Source organism: Arachis ipaensis, chromosome B7 (assembly GCF_059453495.1).
Source record: "Arachis ipaensis isolate K30076 ecotype BB chromosome B7, ASM5945349v1, whole genome shotgun sequence".
In the NCBI taxonomy this organism is placed as follows: domain Eukaryota; kingdom Viridiplantae; phylum Streptophyta; class Magnoliopsida; order Fabales; family Fabaceae; genus Arachis; species Arachis ipaensis.
In genome coordinates this window covers 15,682,478-15,690,199 of record NC_142442.1, presented here as the reverse complement: position 1 = coordinate 15,690,199, position 7,722 = coordinate 15,682,478, and the positions used below count along the sequence as shown (strand labels likewise).

Sequence of the window (7,722 nt, the reverse complement as noted above, 5' to 3'; positions counted from 1 at the left end):
GACTCTCTTACTCAGCTGGCCCTTTGTGCCTCCAAATTTCTAATGGAGGACTTTGTTTCATTCATGAAACTCAAAGTGGGCTTAGATAGATCAGAGACTAAATTGGCTAAGCAAAATGGATTCTGCTCAGACTTCTCTGTCTGTTGCTGAGTGGATGATGGAAAAAGCTTGCTATTGCTAAACCTGTTTCTTCCACCATTGTTAAAGCCTTGTTGAGGCTTTTGTTGATCCTTCCATGAGAAATTTGGATAATTTCTCCATGAGGGATTATATGTGTTTCCATAGGGTTCACCCATGTAATTCACCTCTGCTATTGCAGGATTCTCAGGATCATAAGCCTCTTCTTCAGAAGATGCCTCTTGAGTACTGTTGGTTTCATTTTGCAATCCATTCAGACTCTAAGAAATCATATTGACTTGCTGAGTCAATATTTTGTTCTGAGCCAATATGGCATTCAGAGCATCAATTTCAAGAACTCCTTTCCTCTGAGGCGTCCCATTACTCACAGGATTCCTTTCGGAAGTGTACATAAACTGGTTATTTACAACCATGTCTATGAGTTCTTGAGCTTCTGCAGGCGTTTTCTTTAGGTGAATAGATCCACCTGCAGAAGTGTCCAATGACATCTTGGCTAATTCAGACAGACCATCATAGAATATATCCAGGATGGTCCATTCTGAAAGCATGTCAGAAGGACACTTTTTGGTCAGTCCCTTGTATCTCTCCCAAGCTTTATAGAGGGATTCACCTTCCTTTTGTCTGAAGGTTTGAACATCCACTCTAAGCTTACTAAGCTTTTGAAGAGGAAAGAACTTGGCTAAGAAAGCCGTGACCAGCTTATCCCAAGAGTTCAGGCTATCCTTAGGTTGAGAGTCCAACCATATTCTAGCTCTGTCTCTTACAGCAAACAGGAAAAACATGAGCCTGTAGACCTCGGGATCAACCCCATTGGTCTTTACAGTATCACAGATCTACAAGAATTCAGTTAAGAACTGAAAAGGATCTTCTGATGGAAGTCCATAAAACTTGCAGTTCTGTTGCATCAGAGAAACTAATTGAGGTTTAAGCTCAAAATTGTTTGCTCCAATGGCAGGGATTGAGATGCTTCTTCCATGTAAATTGGAATTTGGTGCAGTAAAGTCACCAAGCATCTTCCTTGCATTATTATTATTTTCGGCCATGTCTTTTTCGAAAATTTCTGTCAGATTTTCTCCAGAGAGTTGTGCTTTAGCTTCCCTTAGCTTCCTCTTCAGAGTCCTTTCAGGTCCAGGATCAGCTTCAACAAGAATGTTCTTATCCTTGTTCCTGCTCATATGAAAAAGAAGAGAACACAAAAGAAAATATGGAATCCTCTATGTCACAGTATAGAGATTCCTTATGTGAGTATAAGAAAAGAAGAATAGAAGAAGGAAAAGATAAGAATCCAAACACAAGGGGGAAGAGTGGGTTCGAATTCTTGAGTGAAGGAGAAGTGTTAGTAGATGAATAAATAAATAGAAGGAGATGAGGAAGAGAAGAATTCGAAAATTACATAAAACAAAAATAAAAATTAAAATTAAAATTCGAAAATTAAAAATTAAAATTTAAAATAATTAGTTAATTAAAAAGGAATTTTGAAAAAGAGGAAGGTGATTTTCAAAAATTAGAAAGAGAGAGAAAGTTAGTTAGGTAGTTTTGAAAAAGATAAGAATCAAACAAAAAGATAAGATTAATTGAAAAAGATTTGAAAATCAATTTTTAAAAGATAAGAAGTTAGAAAAGATTTTGAAATTGATTTTGAAAAAGATGTGAATGAGATTTATTTTGAAAAAATTTTTTTAAAAAGATTTGATTTTGAAAAAGAGTTGATTACTTGACTAACAAGAAACAAAAAGATATGATTTTTAAATTTAAAGATTGAATCTTTCTTACTAGGCAAGTAACAACTTGAAATTTTTGAATCAATCACATTAATTGTTAGCGAAGACTTTGAAAATAAATTTTAAAATTTTCGAAATTATGAAAGAAAAAAAGAAAAAGATTTGAAAAAGATAGAATTTTTAAATTGAAAATTTGATTTGACTCCTAAGAAACAACTAAATTTTAAAAAGTTTTGAAAAAGTCAACTCAAATTTTCGAAAATTTATGAGTGAAATATATATATATATATATATATATATATATATTGATTTTTGAATTTTTAAATGATGAGAGAGAAAAACATAAAAAAAAATGACACATAACATAAAAATTATGAATCAAAACACACAATGCATGCAAGAACACTATGAATGTCAAGATGAACACCAAGAACACTTTGAATGTCATGATGAACACCAAGAACTTATTTTGAAATTTTTTTAAGAAAAGAAAAACATGCAAGACACCAAACTTAGAAATTTTCAATGCTTAGACACTATGAATGCAAAAATGCATATGAAAAACAACAAAAGACACAAAACAAGAAAATATGAAGATCAAACAAGAAGACTTGTCAAGAACAACTTGAAGATCATGAAGAACACCATGCATGTATTTTTCAAAAATTTAAAGCAAAATTAAAAAGATGCAATAGACACCAAACTTAAAAATTGACACTAGACTTAAACAAGAAACATCAAAATTTTTGGTTTTTATGATTTTATGAAATTTTTTTTCGAAAATTAAATGGAAAAAGAAAAAGAAGGATTTCAAAATTTTTAATATGAATTCTAGGAATCTTGCAACGTTAGTCTAAAGCTCTGGTCCAGGAATTAGACATGGCTCACCAGCCAGCCAAGCTTTCAGTGAAAGCTTCGGTCCAAAACACTAGACATGGCCAATGGCCAGCCAAGCTTCGGCAGATATAAATCAGTCATATAACAGCTGATACTTCATCCAACTTCATTTTATGCTGATAAGTGGAAGCCCCAGTCCAAATGAATTAGACATGGCTTTATAGCTAGCCAGGCTTCAACATGCTTCATAAAACTCTAGAATTCATTCTTAAAAATTCTGAAGAACATAGAATAATTTATTTTTTTGAAATTTTTTTTGAAAATTTTTTCGAAAATAAAAATAATAAAAACAAAAAGCTTAAAATTAAAATAAAATTACCTAATCTGAGCGACAAGATGAGCCGTCAGTTGTCCAAACTCGAACAATCCCCGGCAACGGCGCCAAAAACTTGGTGCGCAGAAATCGTGACGGTCCATCTTCTTTGGTAACGGCGCTGAAAACTCAATACGCACGTTTATAATCTTAATTCTTTGTCACAATTTCGCACAACTAACCAGCAAGTGCACTGAGTCTTCCAAGTAATAAACCTTACGTGAGTAAGGGGTCGATCCCATGGAGATTGTCGGTATGAAGCAAGCTATGGTCATCTTGTAAATCTCAGTCAGGCAGATTCAAATGTTTATGGTGAATTGATAATTAAAATAGAAATAAAATATAAAATAGGATAGAGATACTTATGTAATTCATTGGTGAGAATTTCAGATAAGCGTATGGAGATGCTTTGTCCCTTCCGTCCCTCTGCTTTCCTACTGTGTTCATCCAATCCTTTTCACTCCTTTCCATGGCAAGCTGTATGTTGGGCATCACCGTTGTCAATGGCTACATCCTGTTCTCTCAGTGCAAATGGTCCAAATGCTCTGTCACAACACGGCTAATCATCTGTCGATTCTCGATCATACCGGAATAGGATTTACTATCCTTTTGCGTCTGTCACTACGCCCAGCACTCGCGAGTTTGAAGCTCGTCACAGCCATCCCTTCCCAAATCCTACTCGAAATACCACAGACAAGGTTTAGACTTTCCAAATCTCGGGAATGGCCGTCCATGGGTTCTAACTTCTACCACGAAGATTCTGATTAAGGAATCCAAGAGATACACATCCAAGCCTTGTTTGCATGTAGAACGGAAGTGGTTGTCAGGCACGCGTTCATAGGTGAGAATGGTGATGAACGTCACATAATCATCACATTCATCAAGTTCTTGTGTGCGAATGAATATCTTAGAATAGGAATAAGCATGAATTGAATAGAAAATAGTAGTAATTGCATTAATACTTGAGGTACAGCAGAGCTCCACACCTTAATCTATGGAGTGTAGAAACTCTACCGTTGAAAATACATAAGAACAAGGTCGAGGCATGGCCGAATGTCCAGCCCCCATGATCTAAGAACTAATCATCCAGAGATGTCCAATACAATAGTAAAAAGGTCCTATTTATATCAGACTAGTTACTAGGGTTACAAAAATAAGTAAATGATGTAGAAATCCACTTCTAGGGCCCACTTGGTGTGTGCTTGGGCTGAGCTTTGAGCCTTAAACGTGTAGAGACTTTTCTTGGAGTTAAACGCCAGTTTTTGTGCCAGTTTGAGCGTTTAACTCCAATTTGCAACCTGTTTCTGGCGTTTGACTCCAGAATTAGGCAGAGAGCTGGCGTTCAACGCCAGTTTGCATCATCTAAACTCGGGCAAAGTATAAACTATTATATATTTCTAGAAAGCCCTGGATATCTACTTTCCAACGCAATTGAGAGCGCACCATTTGAAGTTTTGTAGCTCCAGAAAATCCATTTCGAGTGCAGGGAGGTCAGAATGCAACAGCATCAGCAGTCCTTTGTCAGCCTCTGAATCAGATTTTTGCTCAGGTCACTCAATTTTAGCCAGAAATTATCTGAAATCATAGAAAAACACACAAAATCATAGTAAAGTCCAGAAATGTGAATTTTGATTAAAAACTAATAAAAATATAATAAAAACTAACTAAAACATACTAAAAACATACTAAAAACAATGCCAAAAAGCGTATAAATTATCCGCTCATCAGACATCCCACTAATGAATGCTTCGACCTGAAGAATGTCATAGAGAAGTTGGCAAGAGAGGGTTGACTAGATCAGTACTTAGCTAACAAGATGGACGAACCGAGAAAAAGAAGAAGGGATGCAGAGGTCGGGCGATCTGAACGACCACCTCACACTCCTGAAAGACTTGTCCACATGATAAACGGAGGATTAGCAGGAGGAGGAATCTCTAAATCATCTCGGAAAAGACACCTTAAAGAAGTATACCATGTCGGGGAAGGAGAGAGGTCAACCGACCTCCCCACAATTACATTTACCAAAGAAGATGCAATAGGTGTCATCCCGGGACATGATCCCATGGTCATTACTATTATATTGGCAAATGCTAATCTTCACAGAACACTAGTAGATCAAGGAAGCTCCGCAGATATCTTGTTCAAATATGCCTTCGACAAACTCGGCCTACAAGAAAAAGAGCTCAGAGCATATCCGAATAGCTTATTCGGGTCAGGAGATACCCCAATCCAACCACTTGGGTATATCTCGATACATACAACCTTTGGAAAGGGAACCCAGTCAAGGACACTCAATATAGACTACATAGTAGTCGACGTGAGCTCAGCCTACAATGCCCTAATAGGTCGGACAACATTGAACCAACTTGTGGCAGTAGTTTCAACTCCACATCTGTGTATGAAGTTCCCAACTCCGGAAGGGATCGCAACAATAAAAGAAGACTAAAAAATTGCGCGACGCTGTTACAATGAAAGTTTGAACCTCAAAGGTAACCCAAAAGGAGAGGAAGTCAACACCATTGAACTCAGAGGAATTCGAGCTCGCGAAGAATACCGCCCACAACCTGAAGGTGAGACTGAAGAGGTCCAAATCCGTGATGGTCAGGATAAAACGACAAATATTGGGGGAACCTTGAAAAGAGACCTGAAGGAGTCTTTGATACAGTTCCTAAAGGAGAACATTGATCTCTTTGCATGGAAGGCGGCAGACATGCCCGACATAGATCCCAAACTAATGTGCCATAAACTGGCGGTATACCCAGGATCTCGGCCAGTGCAGCAGAAGCGTAGGAAGCTCGGGCCAGAAAAGTCCCAAGCTATAGAGGAGCAGGTACAAGCCTTACTGGAGGCAGGATTCATAAGAGAAGTCAAATACCCACTATGACTAGCCAACGTTGTCTTGGTGAAAAAGTCAAATGGGAAGTGGCGAATGTGCACTGACTACACCGACCTCAATAAAGCTTGCCCAAAAGACCCCTACCCACTACCAAGTATAGACGCTCTCGTGGATGCATCTTTGGGATACAAGTACCTTTCCTTCATGGATTCTTATTCAGGATACAACCAAATCCCGATGTATCCACCCGACCAAGAGAAGACCTCGTTCCTAACTCCCAAAGAAAATTACTGCTACATCGTCATGCCGTTTGGACTCAAGAACGCAGGGGCTACCTACCAAAGATTAATGAATAAAGTCTTCGCAGAGCACATCAGGAAACTGATGGAGGTCTACTGATAAACCCCAATTTTTTGGTTTATCTTTTGCTTATTTTAGGAGATTTTATTACCTTTTCCCACATTTATTCAATGAAATAGCATGGTTTTGCAATTCTCCCTTGATTTGTGCTTAAATATAAAAACATGCTTTTTAGGCCCTTAAATTGGTGATTTTAATTCACCTTAATTCCATTCGATGCCTTGATATGTTTGTTGAGTGACATCAGGTTCATAAGGCAAGTATTGGATGGAAGTAATGAGGAAGGAAGCATACAAAGTGGAGAATGCATGAGGAAAACAAGAATTGGGAATGCATCAATGGACGCACACGCGTACAAGGCGCGCGCGTGCAACAGTGATTTCGCACAGGGACGCGCACGCGTACATGACGCGTCCGCCCGGATGAAGAAATAGTCAATTGACGCGCACGTGACTCACTTAACGGTAAAATGCTAGGGGCAATTTCTGAGCTCACCAAGCCCAATTCCAACTTGTTTTTGAGTGTATTTCATGCAGAATTGAAGTCCAAGCAAAGAGGAAGCAATTAGTTGTATGATTAGCATCATGTAGGTTAGTTTCTAGAGAGAGAAGCTCCCACTTCTCTCTAGAATTAGGGTCCTTAGGTTTAGTTCCATCTTAGATCTAGGTTTTGATTATTATTCTTATCTTGTTTTCTTTGCAATTTCATGTTTCTATTTCTGATTCCTCTTAGTCTTCATGTTAATTTCCCTTTTATGTCTCTTTTGTGATGATGAACTCTTGTTGGATTTGGATCTTTTCTTTAATGCAAAGTAATGTTTGATGTTCTTTTAATGTTGGTTTGAGTTGTGATCTTACTTTCCTCGTAATTGGTAGTTGTTAGATTTTATTATTCTTGCAATTTATGATGTTTACTTTTATTGCACTCTACATGTTTGATGAAATGTTTCCTTTAGTTTTTGAGTAGTTTTCTTGACTCTTGGCCTAGGCTAAGGGAATTGGGTAAACTTGAGTCATTGGGTATAATGTATTGGTGATTTGAGAACCCTTGGTGATCAATTTGATACCCATTAACACTAACCCACTACTAAGTTAATTAGTAGATAGGTTGGAACTTGTGGGTTGATGTGATCAAATCTATTTGACGTACTTCAAGCTTAGGAGTAGACCTTACGTACTTAAAGCTTTTGGAAAGTAGACCTAATGGATTGGCATCTCATAATTATCAATATTTGGTTTGTTGACAAGGATGGTGATCTCAATTCTTATGCTTAGCCAAGAGTTGTTTTACTTTTATTTCATTAGTTCTTATTATTTACTTTCTTGCTTTTACATTTCCTTGCCAAATATTAAATCAAACCCCCTTGTCACTCCATAGCCAATAATCATTCACTTCATTGCAATTTCTTGTGAGACGACCCGGAGTCCAAATACTTCGGTTATTTTTTATTGGGGTTT

The 7,722-nt window shown here is 37.4% G+C and overlaps 1 non-coding gene across 1 annotated transcript; it reads left to right on the top strand.

Moving 5' to 3' along the window:
- Positions 1 to 680: 680 nt before the first annotated feature.
- Positions 681 to 788, top strand: LOC148550425 (small nucleolar RNA R71). The gene has a single exon (XR_015892966.1). It is a non-coding gene; the product is annotated as a small nucleolar RNA R71 (small nucleolar RNA).
- Positions 789 to 7,722: the final 6,934 nt, after the last annotated feature.